The sequence below is a fragment of the Antechinus flavipes genome, chromosome 3, assembly GCF_016432865.1.
Source record: "Antechinus flavipes isolate AdamAnt ecotype Samford, QLD, Australia chromosome 3, AdamAnt_v2, whole genome shotgun sequence".
Classification (NCBI taxonomy): Eukaryota; Metazoa; Chordata; class Mammalia; order Dasyuromorphia; family Dasyuridae; genus Antechinus; species Antechinus flavipes.
Window position 1 is genome coordinate 346,574,659 of NC_067400.1, and position 16,647 is coordinate 346,591,305.

Sequence of the window (16,647 nt, forward strand, 5' to 3'; positions counted from 1 at the left end):
ATATCTTACTGCCATCAGAAGTGGCTTAAAGAGAAAAATATTAGACATTTTCGATTTATGGTGAAATTTCTTCCACCTCATTGAAAAGTGCGAGGGGAAAAGTTAAAAGGGAAAGAGTAAGCTAAGCAGAAGGGAATACAGAAATTTTGAGGAAAAGGAAAAGGAGGAAAAGTAGGGGGAGGAACTTTAAGGTGGAGAGAGGGGTACTAAAAAGGGAGGGCTGTGAGAAGCAAGTGGTGCTCACAAATTTAATACTGGGGAGAGGGGGAAGAGGGAAGAAAAGGAGAAAAGCATAAACAGGGGTTAACAAGATGGCAAGTAATACAGAATTGTTCATTTTAATCATAAATTTGAATGGGATAAACTTCCCTATAAAGAGGAAACAGTTAGCAGATTGGATTAAAAGCCAGAATCCTACAATATGTTGTTTACAGCAAACACACTTGAAGCAGGGCAATACATACAGAGTAAAGGTAAAAGGTTGGAGCAGAATCTACTATGCTTCAGATGAAGTCAAAAAAGCAGGGGTAGCCATCCTGATCTCAGCTCAAGCAAAAGAAGAAATTGATCTAATTTAAAAAGATAAGGAAGGGTACTATATCTTGCTAGAGGGTAGCATAGATAATGAAGCAATATCATTATTAAACATATATACACCAAGTGGTGTAGCATCTAAATTCTTAAAAGAGAAATTAAGAGAGCTGCAAGAAGAAATAGACAGCAAAACTATAATAGTGGGAGATCTCAACCTTGCATTCTCAGAATTAGACAAATCAAACCACAAAATAAATAAGAGAAGTCAAAGAGGTAGTAAATAGAATACTAGAAAAGTTAGATATGATAGATCTTTGGCGAAAACTAAATGGAGACAGAAAGGAGTATGCTTTCTTCTCAGCACTTCATGGAACCTATACAAAAATTGACCATATATTAGGACATAAAAACCTCAAATTCAAATGCAGTAGGGTAGAAATAGTAAATGCATCCTTCTCAGACCATGATGCAATGAAAATTACATTTAATAAAAAGCCAGGGGAAAATAGACGAAAAACTAATTGGAAACTAAATTATCTCATACTAAAGAATGATTGGGTGAAATACCAAATCATAGGCATAATTAATAACTTCACCCAAGAAAATGACAATAATGAGACATCATACCAAAATGTGTGAGATGCAGCCAAAGTGGTAATAAGGGGAAATTTTATATCTGTAGAGGCCTACTTGCATAAAATAGAGAAAGAGAAAGTCAAAGAATTGGGCTTGCAACTAAAAATGCTAGAAAAGGAACAAATTAAAACCCCTCTGTCAAAAACTTGAAATTCTAAAAATAAAAGGAGACATTAATAAAATTGAAAGTAAAAAACTATTGAATTAATTAATAAAACTAAGAGTTGGTTCTATGAAAAAACCAACAAAATAGATAAACCCTTAGTAAATCTGATTTTAAAAAATAAAGAGGAAAATCAAATTGTTAGTCTTAAAAATGAAAAGAAGAACTCACCACTAATGAAGAAAAAATTAGAGCAATAATTAGGAGTTACTTTGCCCAAATTTATGCCAATAAATTCGATAACTTAAATGAAATGGAAAAATACCTTCAAAAATATAGCTTGCCCAGATTAACAGAGGAAGAAGTCAATTTGTTAAACAGTCCCATCTTAGAAAAAGAAATAGAACAGGCTATTAATAAACTCCCTAAGAAAAAATGCACAGGACCAGATAGATTTACATGTGAATTCTACCAAACATTTAAAGAACAATTAATTCCAATGCTATATAAACTATTTGAAAAAATAGGAATTGAAAGAGTCCTCCTAAATTCCTTTTATGACACAGACATGGTACTGATACTTAAACCAAGTAAGTTGAAAACAGAGAAAGAAAATTATAGAGATTGGTCTATAATTCTCATTAATTAATATTGATGCTAAAATCTTAAATAATATATTAGCAAAAAGATTACAGAAAATCATCCCCAGAATAATACACTATGACCAAGTAGGATTTATACCAGGAATGCAGGCTGGTTCAATATGAGGGAAACTATTAGCATAATTGACTATATCAATAACCAAATTAACAAAAACTGTATGATCATCTTAATAGATGCAGAAAAAGGATTTGATAAAATCCAACATCCATTCCTAATAAAAACATTTGAGAGTATAGGAATAAATGGACTTTTTTTTTTAAATAGTCAGGAGCATATACTTAAAACCATCAGTAAGCATTATATATAATGGGGATAAACTGGTACCTTTCCCAGTAAGATCAGGAGTGAAACAAGTTTACCCACTATCACCATTATTATTCAATATTGTATTAGAAATGCTAGCTTTGGCTATAAGAGTTGAGAAAGAGATTACAGGAAGTAGAGTAGGTAATGAGGAAACCAAATTATCACTCTTTGCAGATGATATGATGGTATACTTAGAGAACCCCAGAGATTCTACTAAAAAGCTCTTAGAAATAATTCACAACTTTAGCAAAGTTGCAGGATACAAAATAAACCCACATAAATCCTCAGCATTTTTATACACCACCAACAAAATCCAACAGCAAGAGTTACAAAGAGAAATTCCATTCAAAATAACTCTCAATGGCATAAAATATTTGGGAATCTATCTACCAAAGGAAAGTCAGGAATTATATGAGCAAAATTACAAAACTCTTTCCACACAAATAAAGTCAGATTTAAATAATTGGAAAAATATTAAGTGCTCTTGGATAGGCCAAGCAAATATAATAAAGATGACAATACTCCCTAAACTAATCTATTTATTTAGTGCTATACCAATCAGACTCCCAAGAAAATATTTTAATGATCTAGAAAAAATAACAACAAAATTCATATGGAAGAACAAAAGGTCAAGAATCTCAAGGGAATTAATGAAAAAAAAATTAATTGAAGGTGGCCTACCTGTACCTGATCTAAAACTATATTATAAAGCAGCAGTCACCAAAACCATTTGGGATTGGCTAAGAAATAGATTAGTTGATCAATGGAATAGGTTAGGTTCACAAGACAGAATAGTCAACTATAATAATCTAGTGTTTGACAAACCCAAAAATCCAAACTTTTGGGATAAGAATTTATTATTTGACAAAACTGCTGGGATAACTGGAAATTAGTATGACAGAAATTAGGCATGGACCCACACTTAACACCATATACCAAGATAAGATCAAAATGGGCCCATGATTTAGGCATAAAGAATGAGATTATAAATAAATTAGAGGAATATAGGATAGTTTATCTCTCAGACTTGCGGAGGAGGAAAAAATTTGTGACCAAAGATGAACTAGGGACTGTTATTGATCACAAAATAAAAAATTTTGATTACATCAAATTAAAAAGCCTTTGTACAAATAAAATTAATGCAAACAAGATTAGAAGGGAAGCAACAAACTTTGAAAACATTTTTACAGTTAAAGGTTCTAATAAAGGCCTCATTTCCAAAATATATAGAGAATTGACTGTAATTTATAAGAAATCAAGCCATTCTCCAATTGATAAATGGTCAAAGGATATGAATAGATAATTTTCAGATGATGAAATTGAAACTATTTCTACTAACATGAAAGAGTGTTTCAAATCACTATTGATCAGAGAAATGCAAATTAAGACAACTCTGAGATACCACTACATACCTTTCAGATTGACTAAGATGACAGGAAAAAATAATGATGAATGTTGGAGGGGATGCGGGAAAACTGGGACATGGATGCATTGTTGATGGAGTAGTGAACGAATCCAAATATTCTGGAGAGCAATTTGGAATTATGCCCCCAAAGTTATCAAACTGTGCATATCCTTTGATCCAGCAGTGTTACTACTGGGCTTATACCCAAAGAGATACTAAAAAATGGAAAGGGACCTTCATGTGCCAAAATGTTTGTGGCAGCCTTTTTTGTAGCTAGAAACTGGAAAATGATATGGATGCCTATCAATTGGAGAATGGTTGGGTAAATTGTGGTATATGAATGTTATGGAATATTATTGTTCTGTAAGAAATGATGAAGAAATCATCAGGATGAATACAGAGAGGCTTGGAGAGACTTATATGAACTGATGCTGAGTGAAATGAGCAGAACCAGGAGATCATATACTTCAACAACAACACTGCATGAGGATGTACTCTGATGGAAGTGGATGTCTTTGACAAAGAGAAGATCTAATTCAGTTCCAATTGATCAATGATGGACCAAATTAGCTACACCCAGAGAAGGAACACTGGAAAATGAGTGTAAAATGTTTGCATTTTTGTTTTTCTTCCCAGGTTATTTTTAACTTTGTAATCCAATTTTTCCTGTGCAACAAGAGAACTATGCAGTTCTGCACACATATATTGTATCTAGGATATATTATAACATATTTAACATGTATAAGAATGCCTTCCATCTAGGGGAGGGAGTGGAAGGAGGGAAGGGAAAAATTGGAACAGAAGTGAGTGCAAGGGATGATGTTGTAAAAAATTACCCATGCATGAAAAGTTAGAATTAAAAAGAAAAGAAGAAGAAAAAAAAATAGATTTTTTTTTTCCTCAGTAGTAGAGAATGTGAAGTGAAACTTCACCTACATGGATCCCCAAAAATCTATAGGTTTGAAAGATTCTGTGGGAGCATATCTATGAAAAATTATAGATTATAAATCCCTACTAATTTAAGTTGACCAGTCATCAAAAGGACATATTTGTTCAAAAAGAAGGCACAAAACTTAATTATCATTATCTAATATTTATATGTAACTTGAAGATTTTCAAAACAGTTTATGTTATTTTATCTAATCTGTTTGTAGTGGTAAGGCAGTTACTATTATTATCCCAATTTACAAATGAAGAAACTAAAATCAAAAAACTGTGACTTTCCTGAAGTCATGTAGTTAGTGTCAAGGCAAGATTTGAACTCAGGTCTTCCTGACTCCATGTTTGACATTTTATCTACTGGGCGATCTAACTTCCTCAAAGTAAAGTAGAAATCAAGTGACAAAAAAAGATCCCCTACATACACAGAGATCATATTCCCATGACTAATTTGAGAAGGCACACAATACATTTAGCCATGGAATATATGTGAAAGACATATCCATAAAGAACAAGCACGTTTAGGGAATAAACATGAAGTGTTAAGGGATAAGTCAATTCTCCAAGAGCCTCCACAACTGTGGATCATGACATCTGAAGGACTTGCAGGGTAGCCTTTGCTTACACAGGTGTTACAAACTGGGAATGAGATAAATTGAAGGCAAAGGGAAGAGGAGAAAGGTCAGACAATGCAACAGCCTCTCAATCAGAGAGGTCAGAGAACACTGCCTCTCCATTTCCTTGTGTCATCCTCTCACAAGAGAAGATCCATTCTAGGTTGGATCTCCAGCAGCCATTGTTAGGTGGCTCCCATATATTTCAATAGCTCTCCAGTGTATTCCAACAATGGAGAGATGCATTTCAGTCACATGACTGAAAAATACATGTTGGAGATATATGTAGCCAGGACATCCATTCCCTAAATCCAATGATCCTTTAAGGTTTCAAATGACTTTACATTTGAGTCTCCCAACAATCCAGTGAAGTTCTAGAGGCATTACTGTCTGTAATAATAACTGTTCCAGATGAGGAATTATTCAAGAGCTTAAGTGACTCACCCATGATCATATTTTTGGTCAATGTCATTAAAATCCAAGCCTACTGGGATCTTCATGGCCTGGCTACTAGAACAGTCCTTTAAAACATCTGTTTATCTCCCTTGTCTAACTTGCTTGGATTAACAAATCTAAGTGAGATGTCTAACATAAGTAAAAGAAATTATTGCCCTCTTATATACCTTAAGAAAATAAAATTTACAAATAACAAGTGAGAAAAAACACAATATGGACAAAACCATTCCCCGATTTTAGCATAAAACCACTGCTTCTTTAACCTCCTGATCCCCTCTGTGAGCCTGAATTATTTCACATTTCTCTCCCTGTTCAGTCTACAGATGTATGTGACAATTTCTGTGAGTCCTAAGTTGTCTAAGTAGTGAAAGCTGTCACCAATTTACTCACCTACCATTTCCACAGACTTAGTCCTGCTGATATTAGCCTCTGAGCTCTGTGAGGAAAAGAGTACTCAGCTTCTTTATAAAGCATATTGCATTTCTCCAGGGAAAAAAAGGCTCACAACAGACTATTTCCTTGTAACACTTCTAACAGCATCTCTTTGGGAGCCATGACTGTGCCAGCATGAAAGAATGCATTTGTTTTCCTTTAAAATGGTCAGATTTATTTTTGATTCATCACAATTTCTCTGTACAGTTGGCTTGGAACCACTTTATCAGCAAGCCTGAACAGAAATATAAAAGAGAAACCATTTGCTGCTTCTAATATATTTTGTTTTCCATTATTTGGCAGGCACCCACAGGGTAAAAATGTGTTTCCATGAGCAAAGTGGGAGGTAATGAAACATTATTTAGTAGACAGTAGTAAAAACCTTATTCTATTCAAATTAAGTTTCAGAGATGCCAAACATTTATCCTTGGTGTCTAGATAATCCAAAGCACCAATGAAATACAGAAATGATGACCATCCATTGAAAGGTCTGAAAAAGTGAAAAAGATTGCAAAAATCAGTTAGCACAACCAGTTCATTTTATATTTGAAGAGAATTAGTCCTATAAAAGAGAAATAGTTAGATCACAGTTAGTTAATGGCCAAGTCAGTCATAAGACCTAGGTCCAAGCCCATTTTCCTTTATACTTCATTATAAAATCCAGCTTAAGGTTACTATATGTTCCATAGCTAGATAGTTAATGCAGAGAGTACAGGATTTGGATCCAGTCAACAAGACCTGTGTTTGAATCCTTTCTTAGATACTTCCTAACTGTGTGATCCTTGACAAGTCATTTCACCTTTGTATGCCTCAGTTTTGTTATCTGTAAAATGGGGATGCTAATAGCACCTATCTCACAGAGTAGCTATGAGGATCAAATGAGTGAAAGTAAGTCAAGTAATTGACAAACCATTAAATGCTATATTCATGCTATTAGAATGATTATTATAGTCATTATATAGAAACAACCCAAGGTTGTGATATTTAAAGTCAATGGCATAACAAGAGTATCATATGTAGATGAGAGATTTCAGTAGTTATATTTATTTATAATATGGAATGTCATTCTTTCTCAGAGAAGAGAAAATGAAACACCAAAAGCATGTATTTCTTGATGGCTTATAATATTCTCCAATAAAAAATATCCAATAAACATATCTACTCTCTTTTTGTTCTTTAAAAGGTAAGGTTGTCTTCTAGTCCAAGGATGATTCTGAACTTAACATAAATTCATGAATGCTAAATAACCAATTATGAGTTGCAATATTCCTCAGTTTCCACCTCAATCCAGGCTGACAATATATTTTTTAATTAAGAAGAATCTTTTTTTTTGATTTTGAACTTTACCATCAACCCATCCAGAAATTAGTACAACTTAGCTTGTATATAAAACTATTACTTATTTTATATAGTTAGTTGTTTTTAAAGAAGCATAATGCACACACATATGCAAGCTGTCCCAAAAATCCTAGTGTAATTTAAAAAAACTTAAAACTACTGTATAAAGAAATCTGCATTCAAATTTAGAGCTAAAGGCAGTGTATAGTAATTTTTTTAACCTGTATACTTTAACAAGAAGGTAACAAAGTTGCTCTTCTAACTCTGACCTTGCCTCCAAACCTGAACTCAGCTTTCTTTATCCAGTATACCCCATCTTCCAATCAGCCAATTAATTTGCCTAGCTTTATATTCAACCTACCATATAATTAAATGTCAAATCTTTTCCTGCCACTTGTCCACTTTGCTATTTGGCCATATGAATGCAAATTGAAATTTCTATCAAATGGTCACCCCAGGAAATAGGGGGCAAAACTGAATTTTGAAAATTTATCACAGTTCTATCCAAAGAACTGACAAAAATCAAAAGCTAAAGGAAAAGGAAAGAAGAAAAAGAAAAGAAGGAAAAGGAAACAGAGAGAAAGTCTGCATTAGGTGAGATCTTAACTTGTAACAGATAACAGTACAGCTTTGATACAATATCCACAACTTTCTGTCATCTTTCTTCACCTTGTCTTTGTCACTACCAAAAAACTAATCTGTAGAGATCCCTTCAGAATGAGGCCTGTTTCCTACATTAAACACAGCTTCTTACTTGGATGAAATTTCAAAAGGGATAGTGAAAATCCTCCCTAGCTAATAGTGCAATAAATACTGTTGCACAAAGGATTTTTGAGAGATTCAAAGCAACCCCCAAACTTTTGGAATTACCAGCATATGAGCTAGGATGTGATGGAAATGAGTATTGATGAACACATTACTCTGACACTTGCTATATCATCAAAGCACACAAAAATTATGGTCAGGATGTGACTCCCCTTGCTTCTAGTGAGGGAAGATTAGATGGAAGTTGTTATTATTAATGACAAAGATCTTAATTTCATTTTGCATTTGTATAGATCCTTTACCTTTTCTAAAAGCTTTCACAATTAGTTTATTTTATTCTTGGAACTTCCTTTGAAAAACATAGTACAGGTAGTCTTATTTTTATTTTACCAGGGAATAAACAACTCCAGAAAAGATAACAGATTATCTGACTGACCTGGCTGAACCAGGAAGAAAATAACACTCTAGGGTAGGAATATTGGAGTAAAATAGTTTCACAAATATCACCTTCAAATGTAAGCAACCTGAGGTTTAGGGAGGGTTAGGGGGAAATGCCCTAACATGGATCTGGCTATACTACAGGGTTGCAGACATATTTTCTATACTCTATAGGAGTTCTTAGCCTAGGAATCATGGGTTTGATTTTTAAAATATCTATTTTCATCAACTTTATTTCCATATAATAATATCTAGCATTTAATATTACTTGAAGATTTGCAAAGGACTTCATGAACATATCTTCATAACAAGAGAGAACAAGGGAAAAAGAAAAGAACAAGCCATTATATAGTGCTATAAAGACTGTGTTTTTCTAGGTCCTGCGTTAATTACTTTTTATAAATATTATCTCTTCTATCCTTGCAACTACTTTGTGAGATAGGTGCTATTATTATACTTATTTTACAGGTGAGGAAACCAAGGCAAATAAAGAGTGTGTCTTATCTAGGGCTACACAGCTTGTAATTGAGATCAAATTTGACCTCAGGTCTTCCTACTACTAGTCCAAAACCCTATACATTGACATATTGATACCTGATCAATTTTCTTTTTAACCAAGTATTCTCCTTCCTGCATCTTAAGACAATATTTTAGACAGGATTCATAGCTTTTACTAAGATACCAGTAAGTCACTGATTCAGAATAGATTAAGAACTCCACTTCTACAATCTATATTCAAATATACACTTGAATGGTAAGAACAATACTGGCATTTATAACCATACTTTGAGGATTTTTAAAGCACTTAATAGACATTGTTCATGTATTTAAAATTGCACTTTCTTTTTTTTAATAACTTTTTATTGATAGAACGCATGCCAGGGTAATTTTTTACAGCATTATCCCTTGCATTCACTTCTGTTCCGATTTTTCCCCTCTCTCCCTCCACCCCTTCCCCCAGATGGCAAGCAGTCCTTTACATGTTGAATGGGTTGCAGTATATCCTAGATAAAATTGCATTTTCTAGATTAGGAATTTACAGCTCATCATGGATCTGTGGCTTTTCTAAGTTCATACAAATCATAAATGCTAAGATGGAATGTGTACTCAGATCTTTTCTGACTCCTGAATGATGTTCACTATCATCCTGCCTCTGTTTTATCCTGCATTCGTTTCTAGTCACTATTTTAATTCTCTACCTTGTCTATAGGAGAATTTTTAAAAACATCCTTTATCTTCCTTTCCTTTCCTCTCTATTTCTCTTACCTTCCTAGAGCAGTAGCATCATTGATGAGAAATAAAAGAGTACAAAATTTAGAATTTGCAGAAACACTAAGTCTATAATCTTACAGTCAACAAATCAAAGCTGCTTTCTCTTTTTTTCACTTTTTCTCTACTCTTCCAACCAATGCTTTGGATTTTTTTTGCCTTATATTGAATTTCATAATTGTAGGGAACTTCCAGTGAAGAAAATTCCTCCACCCATGCAGACTAGCAAATTCTTTGAAATTTATAATCTTAAAGAGAGATACCTATCTCCAAGAGAGATGGAGAGAGAAGTTGAATATATTATCCATAGTCACAGATTTACCATGAATCAGAGATCATCCATGACCCAGGTCTTCCTGACTACAAGGATGGCTTTTTATCTACTTTTTCAAGCAATCACACTCAGTGCCTCATTACTGACTTTATATCATTTAACCAATAGAATCAATAGTATAAGGATTATAACCTTTATTTTGCAGATGAAGAAATTGTCAAGGAAAAATTTTGTATCTTATCTAAGTTTACATTATTAAATCTGGGATTTTATAGATGGTTTTCTGACTCCTTTCTCCAACTCAGGAAATTAGGGCAAAAATGTAAAACTAAGTTTGTCTTCAGTCAATATCTATTTCCAATAGATCTTCCTCTTTCTCTTCCAACTCAGTCTTCACTAGTTATCTTACTCATCCTTCAATTTCTCAAAGCCCTCACTCCCAAGTTAGTGTGGTAAATGAGTTCAGAATAATGTCATCATTGGGTGACAAGGCTTCCCTTCCTCAGGTCTCCCAATTTATTGGGATTCAGTTCTATATAAATTCTATTGAGCACTTTCTATATGCAGGTCATCACACTATCAGGAGGCTATGAAGACAATTTGCATTTTAACAGGAGCCTTCAAGCTTTAACAAGAAATAATTAATATTAGCAGGCATTTCAGTTAGTATAACATGGTTTTGAGAAATAGAGTTTGATCCAGAAGGATCCTATTAGGAAATCATCATATCCAATCAGTCTATTATGCCTATTTTGTTATTGTTCAGCCATTTCAATCATGTCTGACTCTTTATGATCCCCTTTGAGATTTCCTTGGCAAAGATACTGAAATGGTTTTCCATTTCCTTCTCCAGTTCATTTTAAAGATGAGGAAACTGAGTCAAGTAAGGTTAAGTAACCTGCCCAGGTTATTATTCCTGATAGTTAATACCAGTTTTGAACTCAGGAAGATGAGTCTTCCTTGCACTAGGCCTTGTGCCACAAACCTGTCCCTATTATAGAAAGCTATTTCTTTGGCTCCTCTATATTCATTATGTTTCCAATCCTATTCCCCTTACCATTTCTCACATGTTCAAACACAAAAAAGAAAAGTTCAAGTTAAATTAGCTAGTTATCTTTCTCTCCTTGAGGTCACAATAAATATGTGCCTAAATCCTATCTGAATTCTTTTTAGTTTTCAGAAGAAAGTAGCTTTCTCCAGTGGCTTCCTGAACCCCATTCCACTTGTTCTGTCTTATCTACTCCACAACAACCAATTAGAATCTGATATCCTCCTCTCTCCCACATACATTCTAGACATCCAGATACATGAAAAATTAGCTAGGTATTAGAATTATGGGGTTTTGTCCCAGCTTCATTATTGTTTGCTTTTGGGCATCCTGGGCAATTTATCAAATTTCTCTGATCTCCACTTTAAAATAGACGAATATGTGCCTACTTTCTGCCATCCTGTGAGATGTTCCAATTTGGAATCCAATGGGATGTTATTTTTTCTATCCATCTACAATTAACCTTCTTTCAGGATTTCAGTGCAAATCCTTTGCTTCTCCCTGGAGTTTTCAAATTCTAATCCAGTCTTCACGGATTTTTCCTTTACCTAAACATCTGTATTATTTAAACTGAACCACCCAATAGGGCACTGGCTTCTGTATTATTTTATACTATTTTCTGATTGTTTCACTAGTCTTACTCTTATATCCTCTAATTCAGTAACAACCATATTTCAAAAGGAGGGATGATGAAGTGTATTATTCCTTTCCTTAAAAAACAGCAGTGCACTAAATATGCAGACCAACACATGTTTGCATATTGTCAATGTAAACACTTGTTTTATTTCACTATACATACTTGTTACAAGGATCTTCTCTTTTTTTCCCCAAATGGGAGTGGGGAGGTACAAAGAAGAGAAAATAAATGCTTGTTAATTGAAAAAAAAAGTTGTTATAAAAATATTGTAATCCATTCAAGAACAAGAATAAAATCTCTACAAGGCCTAGACCAGAGCTCAATACTAGACATATACATTGAGAAGTGAATTCTCAATATATATTTGAACATCCATGATAAAAGAGAAAACCTGTTTCTAATGATTTCTACCTGTGTGACCATGGATAGGTTACTTAAACTCCTTGAACTCTCATTTTTTTCATCTGCAAATGAGGTTAGATTTAATATTCTCTAAGGTCCCTTCCAACCTTAGAGCTATGAATCTCTATGTTCTTATGTCTTGAAAAATCATGCGATAAACTCCAAAGACTCACAAAGGGCATTCAGACATTCATAGCATTGTCACTGCCCCTCAGGTTATACTGGAATCAGAGTGCACTGAGAAAAGTGTCAACCCTCTCACTGGGCCCATAGAAAGACAGTCATTAATACTGCTAACAGGGCCATGTGTTAGATTTGGCCCCACAAAGGGCAGCAGATGCATCCTACCAGGCAACCTAAAGGCTACTCTACTCACTTCTCTAGCCAGACCATGTTACATCTGCTTGCATCCCAGCTGTCAGGCTTCTTGGCTAAAGATGGAAGAGTACCCTTGACTGGAAACTTCAGCCTCCCTAGGCTATACCACTTCATGAAAAATGGATGTACTAGGGGCTATGGAGCAGAGTCAAGCACACCATATCTGGTCTACAGATGGTATCCTTCCTTTAATAACAGGGGACAGCCAACCAAGGAAAAAAAGCAGGGATACTGCTAAATGAATGTCCCTTTTCCAGGGTTCAGAATCAATTTAATTAAAATTGACACATATTGAGTGCTTATTTTATGTTTAATCCTGTACTAGAAACTCTGAGGAATTGAGAATTCAGATAACACATAGTCTCCACCTCCAAAATCAAAGATTCTTAGTCTGGGGGTCTGGAAATTTTTCTTTCTTTTTAAATTTTAATAACTTTATTTTAATATAATTGGTTTCCTATATAATCTTATATATTTTATTTTAGGCACTTTAAGAATATTATTCTGAAAAGAGGTCCCTAGACTTCACCAGACTACCAAGGGTATTCATGTCACATGAAAAGTTTTGAATCCCTGTTCAAAGACTTTTTGTTTGTTTGTTTGTTTGCAAGGCAATTGGCATTACGTTATTTACTCAGGATCACATAGCTTGAGTTTGGATTTGAACTCCAAGGCCAGTGTTCTGTCCATTGTGCCATCCAGCTGCCTTCTCAAAGACTTTTTTCATCTTTTTAGGAAAAGAAAAAAAAATAACATATATGTATGTATATGAAAATGGTAATATAACAATAAATAATTAAGCCACAAAATTAAGCTAAAATGAATGTCAGCAAAAGAACTATAGAGTTCAGGGATAGCAAGGTCAACTTGAGAGATACAGCAAGACCTCCAGCATATCCAAGGCTAATCATATCTATGGAGGAGTCATTGCTGTGAAACTCTCAAAACTCCCTCAAAGGACCTTACTAGGCTAATGAAGTCAAGGCAAGGAAAGAAGTCCTAGAAGTAAACTGTTTTTAGAATAGAAGAAGGAAGTAATCTAGTTTCTCAAATTTATCCTGGAATATCTATCTGAAAGTATATGTTCCTGGCCTATGACAAAAGCAGCAATCATTTTGAAACTGACACATATACACATCTACTTAAAAACCTCAAATATCGTTGTTTAAGCATTTGGTGCAGTGTTATAAGGAGCATAGGTTTTTCTCTCCCTAATTCATGTCTTATAGCAAAAGAGTTGCAGGGGGTATAGAATTAATGGCTAAGAAAGTTTTGATGGCAGGTGCAAAAAACCAGATACCAAATGTTTCCTAAGGAGCAGAATCAGATGTGTAGTTTAGCAGAAGACTGTTGTGTATCTAATTTTTCCATTAAGAATTTCATAGACAGAGAACTGATAATCACTCTCCCAATGAATTCTGATGAGGTGTACTTGCTTGGTTGAAGAGGAGGAAAATGAATATGTGCATTTAAAATTTTTATGATTACATTTTCAGTGAAGTGTGGGGGGCTGCAGTTTCATGACTGTTTTAATGCAATTGGTTCCACTTAGAAGAGATGACATGTTGAAATGTGATGAGCAAAGATGTGCCGAATGCTTCCTGTATAATTAGAATTCAAGCAGCAACAAAACTGGGCATTGTTGGTGCTTTTAAAACAGGTCTTAAGGTCTTTTTTTTTCTTTCTTTCTGGAATAAAATACAACAGATTATAAGAACTCCTGACCCTTTCTAATAGAAGAAAAGATAATTTTTTAAATAACTTACCTTCTGGATTTGGATCAATTTTTTGATTCAGCACAAAGAACTTTCTAATATTTATGGCTCTTCAAAACTGAGATAGGCTGTCATGTCCTGTGGAGGTAGTAAGATCCTTGTTGTTAACAAAGGATAAGACAACGTAGCCAAGTAACAGCCTTTGTGCCAAGGCATGCTAACACTTCTGCCAAATATGTACCTGTTTGCAAGCTGTAGATTAGGGTTAAGTCAGGGTTATATTGAGCATTTAGGGTTAGAGTTAGAATACGCATTTATTTAAGTAGGAGGGGCATGAAATATTTTACCTCTTCTTTGGTCACAGAAAAATAGTCTTGAATATGTGCTAGAAGTGAGGTCTGGATTCAATTAAACACTAGTATACACAGAAGGATCACTATAATTATCTCTTTAAAAAAATAGCAGAATTTCTTATTATTATTAAATGTTAAGGGTTTTAAAAGCACTTTACACATATTATCTTATTTGATTCTCACAAAAATTCTGTGAAATAGGAATTATTATTATTATTTTACATCTGAGGAAACTGAGGCTTTTAGAATTTAAGTGAATTACCCGAGCTCATGTGTAAAATTGAAGTCACATTTGAACTCCTGTCTTTTTGACTTCAAATCTATCGCTGTCAACTATTGTCATCTAGTTTCCTTAGGGTATATTGAGGTTCTACTTTCTTCCACATACAAGTGTGTTACAATGAGGGAAAGAAATAAAGGAAATTAGGCATTTAATGAATGCCTACTATGTGTCAGAGACTGTGTTAAATCTTTTACAGATATTATCTTATTTAATCTTCACAATAATTCTAGGAAATGGATGCTATTATTTCCCCATTTTATCTCTAAGGAAATTGAGATAGGGGTTAAATGATTTGCCCAGGGTTACACAATTAGTAACTATCTGAGGCCATATTTGAATTCCCATCATCTTGACCTCACGCCCAATACTATACACACTGTGCTACCCAGATATCTAGGTGGAAAGAATATATTAGATCTGGAGTCAGAACTTTAGTTCAGATTAAACCTTTGATACTACCTGTGTGATCTTGGAGCAAGTCATTTAGCATCCCTGGGCCTCAATTTCCTTAACTGTAAAAAAATGGAGTTTTAATCTGTGATCCCCTCCAGATCTAGAACTATAAATATACTGTGTATACTTTAGCAAAACAATGCCATCAACTTCTGCCCCCAGCTAGCAAAAGCATATGATTTCTATGTTGTTTTTTTTTCTTAATTTCTTTTACATCCTAAGCATCTCTTCACTATATACACTAGTCGTAGTTACATTAGGAATGCAGAGCTCAGATATAGTTCATCAATCTTTATAATTCAGATTGAGAAAGTAGGTGCTTAGCTGATTAACAGAGTTGAGAATCCTATCCTTTATTAAAGGTATGCCTTAAAGTGTTTCAAATGTAAAATCCATCACTTCAAGAGTTCTTGCAGAAATTAACTGACCCCTTTTCATGGGCATTATAGATTATGTGGAATATTAGAGTATTACATGATTTCTAAAGTCCTTTTCAAATTTGGAATTTGAAGATTCTGTTTTGTCTTAAAGTTTGTGTGACATTTTAGAGGTTAAAACAAGCCATTTATTCTCTTTCTTTTGTGACTTCTTATGAATATAAGAGAGGCAGCCATTCAGAAATCAGTCAAACAGACAGTGTAAAAGATGAAACACAACAATTTTAAGGAGGGAGAAACTCAAGGGACTTTTTACCTTTGACAAGGAACAAATGACTAGGTTCTCAGGGCCTGGACAACCTGAAGCTATATTTAAGGTATATGAGAGGTTTTAGGAGGTAAAAAAGGAGACAGATAAGTGATCAGAAAGACAGAATAAAAACCAGGATAGTGAAGTTTCTTTGAAGCCAAGAAAGAGGAGATTATCAAATATGAGGAGCTTGTCAAACACTGTCAAATGCTTCAGGGAGGCAAAGGAAACTAAGGACACTAAAAGAACTGTTGGACTTGAGTCATTAGTAACTTTTAAGAGAGCAATTCAGTAGATTGACAGGAAAGGAAACCAAATTATAAGGGGTTGAAGAGTTAGTAGGTAGAAAAGAAGTGCAGGGAATCAGGGAATAAGTGTAGTCTGCTCTCCCTACAATTGTGATAATAAAGGTCATGAGACAGACAGGATAACTGTTCCAAGACATAATAAGGTTAAAGTAAGCTATCTTGAAGATTGGTGAGACTTGAGAATGTTTGTGGATGGAAAGAAATAAGCCAG

General features: G+C 34.2%; 1 pseudogene; it reads left to right on the plus strand.

Annotated features, from left to right (window-relative positions):
- LOC127557231 (legumain-like) overlaps positions 1-16,647 on the plus strand; it is a 137,191-nt pseudogene that overhangs the window by 18,571 nt on the left and 101,973 nt on the right.